The sequence below is a fragment of the Amphiprion ocellaris genome, chromosome 1 (assembly GCF_022539595.1).
Source record: "Amphiprion ocellaris isolate individual 3 ecotype Okinawa chromosome 1, ASM2253959v1, whole genome shotgun sequence".
In the NCBI taxonomy this organism is placed as follows: Eukaryota; Metazoa; Chordata; class Actinopteri; family Pomacentridae; genus Amphiprion; species Amphiprion ocellaris.
The window spans coordinates 11,183,220-11,202,266 of record NC_072766.1 but is presented as its reverse complement, the minus strand read 5'-3'; the positions used below and the strand labels follow the sequence as shown (position 1 = coordinate 11,202,266).

The window sequence follows — 19,047 nt, the reverse complement described above, 5'->3', positions numbered from 1 at the left end:
GGCCTGATTTCGACGAAGACATGGTGGTAATGTGTCTGTCTTCCCTTTGAGATCTAGCATTTACAAAATTACAGTCATTGGCCTTGCTATGGGAATTAAATACTAACTTTCCTGCCTTTCTAGAGCAGCTGTCATGAAAATTGTATTGCTGACATGAGAAAGTTTTATGTTTTTTTTTTTTTTTTTTTTAATGGAGAACACTTCTTCAGATTAAACTTTGCAGAAATGCCTTGTAGTGGAAATTACATGAGCCAAAAGGGCACTGAGTGTTATTTGTGGAAAACATGATGTCTACTGTTGAGAAAAAGAAATGACTCTCTGGGTTTCCAGGAAGAAACGTTAATCCTTGATTATCGACAGTTTTGTGGTTGTTGTTTAATTATTTTTGCTACACTGAGTGCTGAAAGTTATCTCAATGAGACAAAGTTTTGGTATAAACATGCTGCTGAAAAATTTGGCCACAGTGTAGAATAGGAAGATGTAAATCACTACATGCAAATTATAGTGCAATTATCTTGGACATTTGGGGTATCTGTAGAAATAACCCACGCCAGCATATATACCGTATGTAAGTACATTAATAAAGACAAGAGATTAAAGAATAAAGAGGTAGTGACTTTGTGTTTAACGGGGGGAATTAAGACATATAGGCTGCATCTTTGGTGCCCTGTCATTATTTAATATTATAGTGGATCATTTGAATTTCTATTTACAATGTATTATAACTTTAGGTTTCTCCTTCCCATTCCTTGCTATTCTCTCCTTTTTATGCAATAGTCTGACATTTGGGGAAATATGCATATTTGCATTCTTCTTGCACAGAGTCAGATGAGAAGTTTGACACCACTTTCATATCTGTACGGAACCAGCAGTGGGTTTGCTTAGCCTGGTGTGAAGACTGGAAGCCAGGAGAGACGTCTTCCTGTTCCAAAAGTCACTAAATCTTTCTACCAGAACTCTAAAGCTCACTACTTAACTCAATATGTCTTGAGCAAAAAGGCAAAAAAATTAAAACTGTTTGTGGTTTCAGCTAAGAAAGACTAAAAAATGACAGGGTCATAAGTGATTCAGTTTAGGTCACTGGAGCACTAATACAGTACTTGGTTAATTATACTAATTTTAAGGGGTGGAGAAAACTGCAAAAGACAAGGGATTTTAGTCGTCCAGTTTTTGTTTCAAAATACTGTGTGTATGTCTGTGCAGTTCTAAATGTCACATGCACATTGTCTCATACAACAATCTGCAATTTTGTATCAGCTTTAACCCTTTAAAAGGCACTCATTGAAATGCTTTGAAATTTAGAAATTCAACCACTGTTACTGGAGGACATGAGACTTTTTAACTTTTGTGACATTCTTCTAAATTTTTAATTTTCATGTTGAAATTAAAGTTCACTGAAGTCACTATATATGGTTGATTGCCCCTTAGTGGTAAAAAAAAAAAAAAAACATTCCAAGAATTGTCTATATCATCACTTAGCACAACTACTCAACTGTAACGTGTGAGTTTCGTCAACTAACCATGTTTAGTTTTGATGTTTCGACCACAAATATGGAAGAGGACCAAGCCGCAAGTCCATCTTTTTCCAAATTCGGACAAAACAGAAAGTTTGATACGTTCCAGGCCTCTGCTGATTGGTCAAATGCCACGATGTAGTGTGATGTAATGTAGAGTGATCTTCTCTGATTGGCTGGGTGAAAACCACATGCTCCTCAACCTCACTGAGAGGTGGGAGCAACGCCATACTTACCGTGTGCGGAAGTTACCAAATATGATCACTTGCTCGATGAAGGGTTAAGCTCAAATATGAGCACACAGAGCCAATATAACCAAATTTTAGTTTGGGTAAGCCACCCACCAGTAATATACAAACAATAATAACAGTAGGTCAAGACAGAGCAGTTTATTCCTGGTTAATTTCACACAGTATTGTATTGCTGCTGTACCGACGCCAGGCCATTTTTTAACCCAGGGATTTTTAGTGTGTACTGGAAACACCATACAGACATGAGGGTGGTGCAACCCTTCTAGTCCAACTCTCAGTAAAAGAGCAAATAAGCATATTTCCCAAAATGTCAAACCAGTCCTTAAAATAAATCCTAAGCCATCCCCCTCTTCTCCTTCTCTCTCTCCTTCTCCGTGCATCTCTATCTCTTCATACCTCTATAATTCATGTTTTCTGCTTCTTGTGGGAGAAAGCTCTGAGAAGCAACCTATCACGTCTTGTCATTATTTTCTGCCCCCGACACAGAGACATAAAACATTGAGGAATATATTCCTGGCAGAAGTCGCGCTGTGATCAGGGGAATCAGCTGAGTTTTGAATACCATATGGCAAAAGGAAGTAGCTTGTCAGAAGTGAGAATATCTGAACGCCCCCCAGGATCCAGAGTAGAGCTTTCCTCTGTTGTCTCTCCTGCAGGTGAGCCACAGGTAGCTGAGGGGAAGCTGTCAGTACTGTGGGGCGTATGGGACATCACACACACACACACACACACACACACACACACACACACACACACACACACACACACACCGAAACAGAAACAGGGAATAGTCTAAGCAGCCACCTCTCTGTTAAAAATAAACATAAACCCTGCCAAAGATGAAATGACTCTTCTCTTACAAGCTCCAGCAAGCCAGCAGTGTTACGGAGAATGTTTAAGCACAAAAAAAAAGAAAAAAGAAAAGCAGATTCCCTAGAACAATGCATGTGGGCGTGAAATTTGTGTTCACCACGCAGCCAAAATGCTTCACATGTGGATAAATGTCACTGTTAATTGTTTTTCTGTGAGAGTGAATCGGAGTTGTAACTGCGTTGCCATGGCTACAGGTCCTAAGCTACATATTCACAGATATCCCTGGGCATCAGACCATAGGTGAGCATATTAACTGAAAGGACCTGACAGGATGTAATTGCCTTCAGATGCAGATGTAACTTTAATCTTTGCCCTTTTTGTCTTGCACTCGAATGCTTTGACCTGTGCAAATGAACCGGTTGACAAATGTTTTTTTGTGCAAATCTGTCAGTGCCGTATGTGGAGTAGAAGAGCGTAATGGTGCGTGAGGGATTTGCTACAGCGGAAATGAAGCTCTCCGTGTGGGTAAAACGAAGTGGAGGCCTGAAGTTGTAGTGAAAAGGCTGAATATGAGATGTTTAAATACGGGAGATTTTCACACATGCGAGTGATATTATGAGAATATTGCATAAAGATCACCAGGTATCATTTAATTCTCATGATTTATACATTTTCAAATATAATCCCATAAAATTAGATAGCGGTAGATACAACCGGTGAATAATAAATGTACTATGCTTCAATGAATTTTAAATCCCGTATAAAAATAGCACTCACAAAATTAATAATGTTAATGTGAAAATGGAGACTGAAAACGTGCAGTTTTATCATGTGTGCCAACAGTCTGCACGTTTAATTAATGATAAAGATAGAATAGCTAATTTACTACTTTAACTTAAGCTACAGTCTTTACAGCTTGGAGGCAGCGGAGCAAGTCGACTGACATATAATCACTTTATAAAGATATAGATTAATTATAATGTTATATATGTTTAAATATTAGAAAATAACTGCCTTTATTAGACACTCAGCAGTTTTGAAGCAATACTGACATTAATTTAGGCTCCTGTTTCTGGCCAACTCATGAGGAAACATCCCCATTGTTTTTACCAGCTGTCTCTGACATTATCTGTCCCTTTTTAGGTGCCGAGCAGGGAGTGTGCACTGGGCTTTCAGTGCTTTTCCACAGAAAACAGCTGCTTGTTTCTGCAGAATATGAGATTGAATTTAACACTACAGAACTGAGGCCAACTGCAGACAACACAGGTGATAGTTCTCTGTAGGATTTGCAAAAAGGCTACATATTTTACATCGCACAGTGTTTTGATTAATTGTTAAAATAAAACCATTTATTATTGTGGCCTTGAAATCTGAATATTTGCCACACATGCTCATTTTTCCCCATCTAGCACTGGAGGTCATTAATATTCACTTTGTTCTCAGGAGTTAAAACACTGAGCTTGAAAGAAACATTTTTCTGCTTTCTGTATCTGCCATTCATCTGAATCATCAACGCAGATTTTAAAAAACCTAATTTCCTGAGCAGCTGGCTCTTACTATGCTTTACTTGCATTACTTTCTTTACACCTGTTATGCTCAGTAAGTGTTAACAAGTGAGAGGATGTGGACATTGGGACATTTTATCCATTACAATTTAACCAGCTTTTGGCAGTGATGGATGAGGTTCCACTCGGAAGCCCATAAATCAGATTAAGCTGCCGAAAATGGGTATTGACTGAGATATCTGAAGTCTGTTTGCTTTTGCATTTTAGTAACTTCATACTGAAGTTAAATCTGTGTGCCCTTACAGAAAGCCTTTGTGAGTTTTATCTGTCTCTTGAAGCAGCCATCAGCTGCCACTCAATCAGAGGCTGATTAGAGTCTTGATTTATTTAAAGCTGAGTCAAAACCTGCAGAACAAACCCCGAATGAATCCACTTTAGCTGCTGTTTCTCTAACCCATCTAAAATTCATGGCTCATTGTTTCTATTAAACGTATCCTAGCGCATGTTTTGGATGAGAATTGCACTGTTTCTGGTTGAATTATACTGTAATGAATTTATAATTAGCATTAAATACATGCATGATGGCAGCTGTGTGGTTGTTTTCTTACTTTGACAAGCTGCTGTTGATCAGATCTACCCAAACTAAACCCAAACAGGCCTGCTGAAGCAGATTAGATGAGCCATTTACAGAAAAACTCCTTTAATTAAAGGATCTTTTCTGAACGTCAACATAATATTTGAGATTTAAAATTAAGTTTTTAGGGGTGTTTACAGTAATAGTTTGGCATTTTAGAAAATATGGCTAATTTGCCCCCTTGGTGAGAGTTCGATGAGAAAACTGGTACCACTCTCACATCTGTGTGGTAAATATGAAGTCATCTATCTATCCATCTATCTATGCACTTTCACCCATCTGGCTGGTTTATGCTCTTCTTTTTTTCCGAGCAGGCCCTTCAAAAATTCATCAGAGAACTTCTGACATTTTGCCTCAGTGAAGGCCTGTCTGTCAAATGTCACAGGAACAAGGAGAGTCTGAGACAGCACAGGTTAATCAAAATTTAATCCCACCTCAAAGCTTGATGCAGTCTGTGCTTGTCACACATATACGCTACATCAGGTTGGACCAGACCCATGTTTATGCTTCAGTTTTGTGTTACCACAATCTTCCTTCTGATTGCTAACTGACAGTACCAACCCCAGATACCACCGCCCTGAGAAATTTCAGACAGCCGCATTCATCCCATAAAAAAGGAGAAAATGCTGAAGTCCATGTCCTCACAGCCTAGACACTCCTGACAATGTCTAATCACTGCAATCTGGATTTAGACTCTCTTTGCCTCTCTGCTCCTGCAGCACTATTGAGAAAGACATCTTGTGAGTATTGGAGGAAAACTCTGTATCTATTCTCGTCCTCCTCCTCACAGAGCTGGATTTGATACAAGATTTCCCCCCCAAACAGACAAATTGATAACAGTTCTGTTCTTCCGCTGGATTTAGATCTCTACGAAAGATTTTGGTTTGTCTAAGTCAACACAAAGAGCTCTGCAAAACATATGCATCAAAGATTTGTGGTTTCTTGCAGATTATAGACATTGGAGTTTGTGTGTCTTTGTTTTTTTGGATTCAAATGAATCCTGACGGGTGTGCTTTTCTGAAATTGTGCTGAATGCAGATAAGACAGAAGGCATGCCTGTTTTTCAGCACCTGTCTTTCACAATCCATCTTTCTCCGTCTATCTTGTTCTTTATTTCAACTGTCAGCGTTGGAAGATTACTAAGTAAATTTTCTCAAATGTTTCACAGAATGAAAATACTTTCCTATTTTCCATTTTATGCTCATTTATATGTACCCAGCTGCATTTCAGTGGGAAATACTGCACAGTACAGATTATTATTTCACATAAAAGCACCCCAGACATTAAAAATACAAATAATAGCTGGTCAATAATACCATGAGTTGCAGCTCTAACACATCTGCACAGGCATCTTGAATGTGTTTCAGTGATATCTGTGAACAATATGGGTTCATCACACACTGATATCTGCTGCAGAGAAAAAACAGAACAACTTGTGCGATGTGAGTCTGAATATCCAGACAAAATGTGCAGCTCAGTTGAAGATAAAGCTTAAGAGCAATACCGCATTTGATGTGTAACGTTTGCTCAGTCGAGTTAGAGCAAATCCTTTGTATCTTTCATTTGAATTCCTTTTGAAGGCTATTTTCATGTTTTCATGTGTTTGATGTTCAAAGCTCCAAACAAATATTCTGACCTAGATGCAAAATTAATCATTTTCTGGCAAAACAGCATCTGTCAAGCAGATGGAGAGCAATGATCTAAGTGCTGTCGGAGGAGAGAAGCTCAACTCTACGGCCACCTGACTCTGAACTTCTCAGGGTACACACAACACAATAAACTGTAATCCTCCATATATTGCTGCAGAAAATCCATCACTAGTCTATTTCTGAATGTCCTTACAGAACTCAATTAAATGAGTATCCGAAACAGAATCCTCGCTATATTGAAACTCAGAGATCAGTGTCTGTCAGACAGTTTAGTGCTGTTTACATTTTGAACCACTTCTCACTTCACTCTACAATGTAATCACAACAGCAAACCCCTGACCAGTTGTCATAGAGAGCATGCAGTCTTTTAAAAATCAATTTTAAGTTTCACAAAGTCACAGACAAACAGAAGTTATATTTGTTATGAGAGATGGGGAAATGATTTCTCTTCAGCAGAAGCATGCATATATATGAAGAATGCATATTTTTGGAGATTTGGAGCGAGCTGCACAGAGCATAATGAAAAAGTTCAACATTTGGAGAAATATGTTTTTCACTTTCTTGCTAAGAGATGGATGATCGCAGGTTTGTGGGTACATTATAAGCTGAAATATTTCTTGGTCAGGGCCTGTAACTTCCTGGAGTCTTTGCTGGTTGCCAGGCAACTGCACTTAGCCCACAGTAACACCACAATTTATTGTTGATACCCATTGATTTTTTTTTTTTTTTGCACAGATGGAACAAACAAGATGTAACGTGTTAATTTGTGAGATTTAGAGGCACTCATAGGCAGATGTGATTACCTCTGGCTTAGTGAGTTTATATTTAACTCACAGACAAGAGAGTAGCATCAGTCTAAGAAGGAAATGTCAAACTAATCTTATAAAAAGGTAGACGTACGGTGTTTTGATTGGCCACGTGAATGTGCTTATTCCCAGTTGGGAATCAGTAGGCTGCTAATTTGCGAACATAAAAGCTGCCAGATGAGTCAGCAGGAGACTGATGGGTCTAAGTCAATGACTGTAACAAGTGAGGCTCCATTAGCTTAACTCTCAAGCTCAGAAAAGGGTCAGATGGCTTCTTCAGTGAGGGTAATCAGGGTGAGAAGAAAATTAAGTCTGATCAGTCCACGTTTTCATACTGCTGATCTAAAGTTTGTGCTAATTGGAGAATGGACATATTTCAGAAACACTTCTGTCTGCACCTCATTGTGATGGGAAACATCTGGGAATAAAAAGAGAGGACAGAGTGTAGCATGTAGAAGCTCAGGGCTCAGACAGAGATTAGCTCCTGCCGACAGGTTAGATCAGTTGCCACCAACGTTTGATGTCTTTAATCTCGTTTCTATTCCCTTTGAACTCTGGTCACTGACTCCAACTGCATTCGTTCCACATCCGCAGTCTGTGGTTGTTATTTTGTGAGTAAAGGATGCTCAAATGACTTGATTGTGGCTTTAGTAAATGGTGTTACCTATTTCTGTTCCATAATCAGCAGCCTATGTTTTGATTTATTTTCTTAAGTTGCTGATTTCACACAAATCCGCCGTGCCTTTGAGCTGTCCTTCATCTGCCGGGGCACTTTCCTAGGCACTAATTGTGTAATTAGTCTTTGCTTTTGTGAAGTAGACACCACATAATTGCAAACAGCAGCCAGAAACTGAACAAGATGCTTTCATGTATCCAAATCCAGCCTTTTGTCTTCCATTTTTATTGACCACAGTGAAAATAAATTGTTTTTCAGATCATTTTTACCACCGGATCCCATTTTTCATTTGGAATCATCTGTATGAATGCAATTTCTACAAAGTTTACAACATAAAATATGAACTGAATACATCCTTAGGCATGAATTTAACTTTAAAAAGTTACTAAATGCTAGCTTCAAAGTACTGTATACAGGCAACAAACAAACTGTGGTCCATACTGAATGCAGTTGGAGCTCCTTCACTGTAACTGTAAATATCCTATATTCCTTAACTTGGCCAGAACATTGTAGCACCTACGCCAGTGGGTTTGATTGCTTATACAGTGTTGGAAACAAAATCCAATTACAGGAATACAGAATCCAGAGAGGGGATTGTCAAAAGTGCAAAAGTAAGGGTGAGCATAAATTAATCATTACCCAGAAAGCAAATTTGGATCATTTGGATGCCTCTCTGGGGCCATTTATAAGCAAACCAGAGAGCTCAAAAACAGCAAAAGCAAAGCAGGGGGCAGTTTGTTTACAATCACTGCTTTAATATGCTTCTCACTCTGCTATCCAATGACCTGAGCAGCATGAGACACAGGGTTAGCAACTCTGATCTTGTTATCTGGAAAGAGGAGATGTGACAGATTTTAGATGCAGGAAATTGTTTGAAATGCTAATGAAATAAAGTTGTGGGAAAATATGGGAAACACCCATGAGCAGCACAGTACAGTATGCGTGTCTTAAATGTGAGTGTAAATGGGAAAACATTAACACAAGGCTCACAGGTGCAGTATTTGTTACCGGGTGGATGGTCCATCCATATTGTGTTTGCTGCTGAGAGACTGCCTTCAGAGAGCAGGACTGTGCTTCAACTTCTGCTTCTTCCTGCACTCAAACCTGCAGCTGAGCCCTCCTCTTTGACTCACAGGTCATGAGGCTGCTCAGTTGGGCTTCATTTGTCACAGCGTAAATTGTCACCTGCACTGCACAAGCGAGGGCAAGAAGAATTGTGTGATTGATAGCCGTGGTATATGACAATTTTGCAACTCAAGCACAGCGCACCTCGGTATCAGACCTTGGCTGTAAAGAGAGGCCTAAACCACAAATCAAAGCCCTTGATTTTACTGCCCAGTCCTCGTCACGACTATCGCCTGTACAAGCACCTCAGATGAGAAGCCTCTGGAAGGAGCTCGTCACACTCTGAGTGACAGGATGAGGTGAGTAATTTCAGGGGACACTGGCATCCAGCCAGTGCTCCTCTACACTGACATAAGTACCCTGAAGTAGCTCGAGCTCCAAATAAGAACGCTCCTGGCTCAAGGAGACAATGGGGCAGACTCAGTGGCTGCAGGGACAAAATATGACAGCTCTCCTCACTGCGCTGTGGCCCTGAGCAGGACAAATGCCTAGAAAATCAACAGATACATATTTTCAGTCACTTCTGTGTAACATATTTTCGGGGATCAGCCCAATGCTTTTCACCACTCTTGACTCTATATTGATACTTGAGGATGCACCAAGTAACACACTAATGCACCTCTTTCACATCATTAATCTTCCAGAAAAATGCTGAGGATTTGAAAGCAAGCTTTTACGGCCTTTGAAAGGAACTGTTGTTTGCTATATTTTTGTTTGCAAATTATTAACGTGGCATGTAAAGTGTGGCCAAGTAGAAATAGGACCAAGCAGAATGACCACATGCATATTTAAAAGCTATAAACACTCTAACCTTCTCCATTTCCGGTGGTGCATTACTGTCCACACCATCACTAAGTGCTTCGAGGCACTTAGGTCCTGTGCAGTGTTTGCATATTATCTGTCATGACAGCTTCCCTGTGCAACACAAAACTCTGCTCTTTAAAAGTGCCACAATAATCTCAGCAGCACTGAAAATTCCCTCAAAACATACCTGAACATACTTCATAAAACATATGTAGAGTTGCTACAAATTCACAAGTCAAGTGATTATCTGAAATTTAAAGCTAGATTGTGTGTCGTGTATAACCTCTATGTACAGGAACATCATTATCTTCAATTCTGCTACCTGAAATACCAATAAACTGAGATTTATGTATGTTATGACTTTGGATATAACAGAATTAACACAGTAACTGCTTGCTGAACATTGTGCCAAGTAGCAGGATCTGCTTTATTCGTTGCAGACGGCATCATATGGAAATTCTGAGATTAAGGCAATTTTTATCCTTTAGCCTGGAGTCGCTTATTGTCAGGTTGTCATGTAAGAATAAACGTTAAGGTGATGAGGACGGATTTTTTTCTTCTCTGAATAATATATAATATGAGCCAATCATCTGAGAAGAACAAGAAATGGTTTGTTTTTCTTGGCAGCTCCACTTAATATCATTCCATCATAAAAGCATTTCACACTAACATGCACAACTATAAGAGACAGTGGTAGAAGAAGCCTTTGGGTTTTTAGGTCATGTAGAAATACACCACTAGAAGTGAAAATAAAGATGTTTTAGCAGCTAAATTTTAAGAACCAAAAGTAAAAATAGTAGTTTTGCAGTAGCTTGGTCCTTTTCTCTGATATATTACCGTATGACACTAGATTGTTAATACAGATGCATCAGTTAGTAATCTACATTTTACAGGTACAGTTTGTAGAGGTAAAGCTAGTTTGAGTTTTACTGTTACATAATTTAGTCCAGTAGTTTCCAATCCAGGGATCAGACCCCCCAAAAGGTCACAAGTAGGAATGTAAAAAATCATATTATTATTTTTTTTTTGCTAATATCAAATCCACTTTAAACTCACTTTGGTAAATTGTCAGTACTGTGGTCGTGCATTTCATGGGATCTTTTCCTCTTCTTTCACTGTCTAGATCAGGGGTAGCCAACACGGTGCCCGTGGGCGCCTGGTTGCCCGCAGAGACCATGTGAGTTGCCCACCACACATGTTCTAAAAATAACACTAGTCACCATGAAATTCCTTATAAAAAATTATAGTTGCTGTTATTTTTGAATCAGAAATACTTATATTAATGCAGATTTTAAATTACAATATTTATTATAAATTTTTTTTTTAAAAAAACAAAAATGTCTTCAGCGTAAATGAACTTTGACCTTGTCTGAGTCAAAGTTGACTGCGCATGTCAAACCACCACGTCACTCTTTGCTGAAGCATCAGGACGCAGACACTTTGGGAAGCTAGATGTGGTTTTTACCCCCAAAACATGGCAGAGAAGTGAAAGAGAAAACACTATTTTCACGATGATTTGGAGGAAGAGTTCTTTTTCACGACAGTGAAAGATAAATGTATGTGTCCTATTTGCGGGGCGACTATTGCATCGGCAAAGCGGCACGATGTGGAGAGACGCTACTTTAGCCGCTACAAAGCTTCCATGCTAACTAGCCACCTGGTAGCACACATAGACTGTATGTGCACTATGGACAGGAAAAGCCCGGGACTTAAAGGCAGCTTTGACGTCTACTACGTGGCGAAAAGTTTCTTCGCGGATAAAAATGTACCATTAGAAAGGCTTGTTTTAGTGACGACGGACGGGGCTCCCTCCATGACGGGTCAGCATGCAGGCTTCAACGTACGATGCAGAGGTGATCCAGACTTCCCAACATTCCTAAATTACCACTGCATCATTCACCAGCAGGACATATGTATGTAGAGAAGTGGCCGGATTTGATCATGTGATGACTCCTGTCGTGAAGATCATAAATGGCTCCAAAGCCAAACAACCAGGACATTGAAGGTGCTGCTGGAGGAGCTGTCAGCTGAACATGGTGACTTGTTACTACACACAGAAACCCCATGGATCAGCAGGGGAACAGTTTTGCAGCGTTTTTTGTCACTGTTGGCCGAAATCAAAGAGTTGATGCAGTCCAAAGGGGAAGACACCTTGCTGCTTGAGGACACTGAGTGGATTCTTGCCCTTTCATTTTTAATGGACATCACTGGGAAACTGAACCATCTGAACTGTGAGCTGCAAGGTCAAGGTAAGACTGTTGCTGACATGATAAGCTCTGCAATGCCAGGCTTCCCACTAACCAATGTTCCCTGTAATTTTTCATGAGTCTGAGCAAACACACAAACTCCCTGAGCATCCCTTGGACCACTGTGAGCAACATCAGACGTGTGCACTGTGGTCACACCAGCATCACATCCATTCAAGTTACATGGTTCATTAAAAGAATCAAATTACAGCATTTACATTTCTGTTAAAACACTTTGTCAACAGGAGCCAGTTGAAGGCTGCAGTGATTTTAGTGACACTACAATGTATAAGAGTGAAGTTATTGAATATTTGTCTCTCTTTACTGTTGCAGCGGTTTTGCAAATTGCAGACGGACCCTGTTCACTCCATAGACACCAATGTTATTCCTGTAGCTTGAAAGACAGCTACTTTTGATAAAACTGGGCTTGTAGCACATTGTCTGCCTTGCAACAATGGGAAAGAGGCACCGTTTATGTTTTGACAACCTATATCTAACGAGTTATTGATGCTGGAAGTCTGAATCTGTGAATATCTTTCCAACTTTACTGAACTTGGGGCCACTACCACCTAAGGAGTGATATATTTAATTTTGAAAAAAGCATTTAGCCATACTTAAAGCTTTAAGTGCTTTATTAACACGGAACTAAAAATTTTGTATTGTTTTATTATCACAGGTTCTGTCTGAAAAGAGGTGGCATCATTTTAAACAGTGAAATCAAACTAATAAAATGTAATGACCAACCAGTGAGCAATACTGGATTCTGCAAAAACATAAACAACTTTTTTTTAATCTAAATCTTATCTTAACACAGTTAATGTATTAACTTATTTATGTGTGTATGCATGTATTTATTGATTTATTTAGTACTGTTAACATATCAGAGTTCTGAATGAATTTTTCTTGACAGGCAAAGGCCATTTATTGATTACATATAGGCTGTTAAATGTTTATTAAAAACTAAAAAACATTTAAAAAAAACAACTTAGGCATTTATTGAGTCACTAAAATACTGTAGAGTACAGACCACATCAGCATGATTATAAGCATCCTCTGGTAAATTAACAACCAGATACTGATGTCTCTCACCATATGGACTTCAGGAGATGACTGGGGGATGATAAACTGTGACCTACTGGTTGGGTTCTCTCTGTTCTCATGTTTCTTACATGTTTGTCCCCTGACAGTCGGGTCCTAATGTTTTTTGAGCAACACACCATACTATGACATTTTTACAATGATGGTTCTACTATGGAACCAGTTTGACATGTTCAGGTGTTCTTTGTGTGAAAACTCAGAGATTTCAGGTATCAGAAGGTGGTTTTCAACTTTCTTTGTTAACTTTCTGCTTCAACTTTAAATTAAATTTCCTTCACTAACCCAGCCCTCTGGACTCCCAGGAAGCCATGTTCCTATTGGCTGTCCAGGTGGCTGCTTGGTATTATCAGGAACACCTGAGCAGCTTGGTGTTATCAGGAACACCTGAGCAGCTCAGTGTCTTCCTGCTTTATTTAGCTGCAGACAAACATTTCCTCTGCTTCTCTTCACCACTGAACCGGGTTTGGCCCCATTGCTTTAGTTCGTTCTTTTGGCGTTGGCTTGCAGCTTCCAGCAGTAAAATCGTCTTTAATGTGTTTCTTGGTGTGTTTTAGGGCTTTGTACTGGATAGTTGTCTTGGTAAATGTGGTTCTTTAGCCACAGTTAGCACATGGTGCTAATGTGTGCAGTGATTAGTGGATTTGTTGCAGCTGAGTTGTGTCTTTATCTTGGCTGTAGTGAGTCTTCAGAGGTTTTTTGGTCAGACACATTCTGTATTCTTGTTTGTGAACCAGCGTTGGTTGTCCAGAAGGTAAGAGTTCCTGTCCTGATTCTCTGTTCTCAGAGGTTCTCTGGTAGGCTGCAGGAGACTTTAGCATTTGGGTTGTGCTAGTTTGGTTTTTGTATGGTTTCATTTGGACGACTATCTTGAGGCCCCTCCATGTGGTTTAGTGAGGTTTTCTGCAACAGTTCTCCAAAGCAACCTGCAGCAGAAGAGACTCAGAGTTTTTAGGAAGTTCTGGAGACCAGACTTTAGAGCAGCAGAAACATTTATCAGCAGTTTGAGCAGGAGAAGGTGAGCTTCAGAGTAGAAATGAGAAGGAAACCTTCTTGACCCGTGTGGTGAGGTCCTGTACCAAGAGTTTGAGCAGGTTGTGAAGAGTCTGTAGTTCTTTGGTCTGAAAGCACAAGAGTCGACTCATTAAAGGAGAAAACGGGAGATATTTTTGGTTCTTCTGTCACTCTGCAGATTCCTTAGACTGAATATCAAGTTTATATTTTAAATGATTTCCCATGTGAGCCCAAGAAGACTTCAATAAACTCCCTCCATCCCCTGGACACAACATATTTTATTATGATGTTAAATCTTTTGTTTGTTTGTTTTTGAGTTTTAATCATAGTTTTAGCATAGTTTTTTTCTCTTTGCTTGTTTAGTTTTGTAATCTGTGTGAAAGGTGCTAAACAAATAAAGCTGAATTGATAAACTGAATAATTGACTAACTCGTGACTGTGACAACAGAAGTATTTTCATTGAGATTTAAGGGTTTGTTTCATTTTTAAGGTTGGGGTTAAAATCTTGACAGAAAAAAAAGATTAAAGAAATAGACTACAGTAAAAAAGCAATTAAATTAAAGGAAAAAAACATTTAATATAATAAAACTTTTAAAAGGAAAATTAAACACTAAATACAATTAAATTATATTAGACAAAATATTTAATTAGATAATTAAACGGAAGATACAAAGCATGTAATTATGAAATTAAACAAAACATTTTTAACAGAAATATTAAACATTAAAGATGAAATATTTTAGATAATTAAACATTTAAAAAATACAATTTAACAAGAATATTACACATTTTAAAAAAATATAAAACATTTAATTAGATCATTAAACCTTTAAAAGTCAAAGCATTCAATTAAAAAGTTAAATGTTTAATTAGAAAATTAAATCTTAAAGACAATAAAACTTTAAAGAGGAATTAAACAGAAAATACAATGAAGCATTAACAAAGAAAATTAAACATTAAAGGGTGGTAAAACATTTAAAAAGAAAAACCTTAAAGATTTAATCGAAAAATTAAACGTTGGGAAAGAAAAGGAAATTTTTAAAACAAGCCGATAAAACAACAAAAAAAAACAACAATAAAACATCAAAAAGACAAAACTTTTCAAAATCAGATCAGACATTAGAACAGAATAAAAGGTGAGAAAAGAGCAAAACTAAACATTTAAGAAGAATCAAACTAAAGATAAAACCTTTGAAAGGACACCAGTTAAATTTTAGAAGATCAAATTAAACAGAAGGAACAATAAAATGATCAAAAAAGCAAAAACAGATAAAGGCCTTCAAGGGTTTTCTTGTCTGAAATGAAAACATCAAGTTGTTTCTTCAAACATTTCCTCTGGCTATGTTCTTGCTTTGATTGTGGACAGATTTACTAAGAACGCATTTAAGAAAACTGCTTTCCAGATAAAGTCTACTAGTAGTTGAAGGCATTGATCAAACTAATGTTACCTTCTGATCTCCACAAACTTTACTGTTCAGTGAAGAGAACCAAAGTTTGTTCAGGATTTCTAAAAAATCCACAGGTGAAGGTCTGACAAGAACTCAGATGGATGGTCTAAATGTGAAATCAAGACTCATGATCACAAGTTTTAAGGCTTCTGTTAATCAGAAAGTTCAAACTAACAGAGGAGTACTGAGAAACTTTTAAAACTTCAGTCCTCAGACTGTCTGAAGATTCAAACTAACAGAGAACTACTCAAGAAGTTTTAGGTTTTCAGCTCTCAGACTGTCTGAAGGTTCAAACTAACAGAGAACTACTCAGGAACTTAGAAGATATCAGTCCTTGGACTGTCTGAAGGTTCAAACTAACAGAGAACTACTGTGGGACTTTGAAAATTTCAGCCCTCAGACTGTGTGAAAGCTCAGGTCCTGAGGACTCGGGAGGTGTGGAGGCTTGGAAAGTCTTGGAACTGAGGGTTCAACCCTCCAGCACAAAGGCTGAAGTCCAACCTCCTGAGAAAAACGGTCGAGACGAGACTCGAGTTAAAAAAAAAACTCGAAAATGACAAAAACTAGATGATAAATGCGCAAAAAAAAGAAGATTTAGTATCTGAGCGAGTAGCTCAGGGGGATAAGAAGAGGACTACAGAGTGGAAGGTCGCAGGTTCAAGACCCACCACTGGCCTTTTTCTTTCTTTGTCTTTGTCAGGATTTTGATAAAACTTAAGAAGTGTCTGGTCTTGAACCAGCGACCTGCAGCTCCATAGGCAAATCCTTAACTCACTGAGCTACAGATCAGATAAAAAGAAATAAATTCGTCGTCCCTTTGGCATCGTAGTTCCTGAAGTGACCACATGGGTGGAGCCAAGGCGGAGTCTGGGTGGAGCCGGGGCGGAGAGTAGGCGGGGAGGTGGGTGGCGGCCTCCCCCCTCTACTCCCCCACCGCCCACCACACCTTCCCCCGCCCAACGAGTTCTTCGAGTCTCCACGAGTTCTTCGAGTCTCGACAGGTTTTCCCGAGTTTCTGGAGTTTCCACCAGGTCGGAGGCAGAACAAGTTGTCATGAAGAGGTGTTGAAGTCGGTCAGGATGGACTGACTTTTTACAGCGACTAGAAGGAAGACGACTAGAAGAGCAGGTCTTTAACCACCATCCATAAAATCCATGGAGTCGCTCCAGAGAAATCAAGGGAGGTCAACTTTTATCAAGGTCCATCCAGATGTTCAACTTGATATCTTTACTTTGACAGTTTTAGCACCACAAACCTTTAGTATCACACTTTATTATCATTTATTAGGACTTTAATGGAATCCACCAGCAGATTTAGTTTTTGTTGACAAACTTTATTCTTGTCGCTGTGGGACTGCAGTATTTAAAACTCTTCCTTCTATTTGACCTCATGTTTATTAGTTTTAGTTCAGAAAGTTATTTTAGTTGCCCATTAGTCTCTTAAAAACCAAATAATAAATTGGATTCGTCAAGAAATTTTAATTTCTTACTTTGTCATATTTTAGATATGACAAAAAATATAAAAATAAAGTGTCTTGAGACAATTTGACCTGTAATTGGCGTTATATAAATAAAATTGAATTAAAATTGTATATATCTTGTAATGTTGGAGTAATTCAGCCATATATGTTGGAAAACACATTTTCTTTGTCCATTAATCTGTTGTTTTCTCCAGTAATTCATTTATTGTTTTGGTTTATAAAATGTCAAACCCAAATATATTAAGTTTACTGTCATAAAAACCAAAAAGATTTACATTCATGATGCAGGAATCAGGCAGTTTTTCACTTTTTATCTTAGTTTAGTCAGAAAGATAGTTGATAATGTGTGAATTGTTGCAGCTTGTGAGCCGTAGAAGGTTTTAATCTTTGGGGCCGAGTGTCAAAAAACATTTAGAAACCAACATCAACAAAACACTCAACAAAGATTTGAACATCATTTGCATGACAATGTCAAATTAAAGGACATTTATTTCCAACGTAAATGTGTGATATTCATCCTCTGGAGCTTTCTCTTCACATCGTCTCCCACCTGGACTGGTTTGGTCGGGAGCATGTGCAACAAACATTTGAAAAACTGCACTTTAACATCAATGAATGATACTGAAGTTTAATCTCTACATAATGAGACTGAGTCTGGATGTGCTGCTCTTTCATTAACTCCTAAGTTTAGGGCAAGTTAAAACAAAAGAAGACAGTTCAGATAAGACGTGAGAATGAGCTTATTTTGAACAAACATCTCAGACTTCCTGAGCTTCAGCAAATCTAGCGAGATATTTTAACAACAAGCAACTCAAGAGATCCGAAGTTGGAGTTAGCTTTAGCTGAGCCAAAGAACATGTGGGACGCTAACCTAGCAAACATTTCAGAATTTTCTCTGTAAATTCTGAGAAATAATTTCCTATTTAATGACAGAGCTACACATCTTAACTCAGTCTCATGAAAACAGACTCTAATTCAGTGTCATCCATCCATATTAAAGTGCAGTTACCCAAAATGTTTGTTGCATGAGCTCCAACAAAACCTGTCCAGGTAGAAGGCCACTTTGACAAACAGGAAGTGGAAGAGTCCAAGCAGATTTATAGAAGGGGGAACCGGACTGTACTAAGTGTGGTCGAGTATAGAGGGGTGTTTTGTGGGTTTTAAGGCTGATAATGATTATTAGTGAAACATTTAGAGTATATTCATTTGGATATTCATTTGCAGTAAATGAAAGTATTATAATCTTGGAGTTAAACTTACAAGAACACAAACTTTAACAGAAAACTTTGTTGATACGTTTTTGTTTTGTTTACAGTTGTTAAGGTAAAGGAGTTTTATTCGTGACGTATAAACAATCAAATCACTCCAGAAGACAGAGCGACCACAGGTAGATCAAGGTTCAGAGCCAAAGTAGCGCCTTTTTTAAATTGATTTATTACCGTAAATCGGTAAAAAACAAAATACTGATAATCAGTAAATCAGTCAGCCCAGAATTACTACAATTCTACAATGTATGTCTCTTTCCTTTGACTTGTTATTTGTACAATATACGATGTATATGATGGCGTTTTTTCATACCAAAGGCTATACTATGATGTTTTCTCAGAGACATATGATGCTACTCTGCTTGTTCTGGTCCTGGGCTGCTGCACTCCTCCTCTGTTGTTTTCTGGATTGTACTCAGCTGCATACCTTCGTCCACCTGGCCTCCGTTGACTCATCCCGCCTGCCGTCTCTGGAGCTGAAGCTGGATTGGAACAGACCAAAGTACAGTCCAATCACGATGCCAGCTGCCTCTCAAAAGGCTCCTTCATCTGGCAGGTGGTTGCACTTCTTCTGAGGGGAAGCTGAGCTGGCCCGGCAGAACTTTGGAGATGTGTTCCAGTGGTTGGTGGATGTGTGGGGAGATAGAGAGGGACCTTTGAATTGTTCACAAAGGAAAACACGAAACCCATTGGTAGCTTTAGTTTAGGGTGCTACTGTGGTG

At 38.6% G+C, this 19,047-nt stretch overlaps 1 long non-coding RNA gene across 1 annotated transcript in view; it reads right to left on the bottom strand.

The window, feature by feature from the left end:
- Window positions 1-11,161: 11,161 nt before the first annotated feature.
- LOC129348917 (uncharacterized) overlaps window positions 11,162-19,047 on the bottom strand; it is a 33,384-nt gene continuing 25,498 nt past the window's right edge. The window contains exons 3-4 of the long non-coding RNA XR_008601671.1: window positions 18,753-18,979; window positions 11,162-14,239 (exon numbers count right to left, since the gene is read on the bottom strand). This is a non-coding gene — a long non-coding RNA (uncharacterized LOC129348917). The remainder of the gene's footprint in view (window positions 14,240-18,752; window positions 18,980-19,047) is intronic.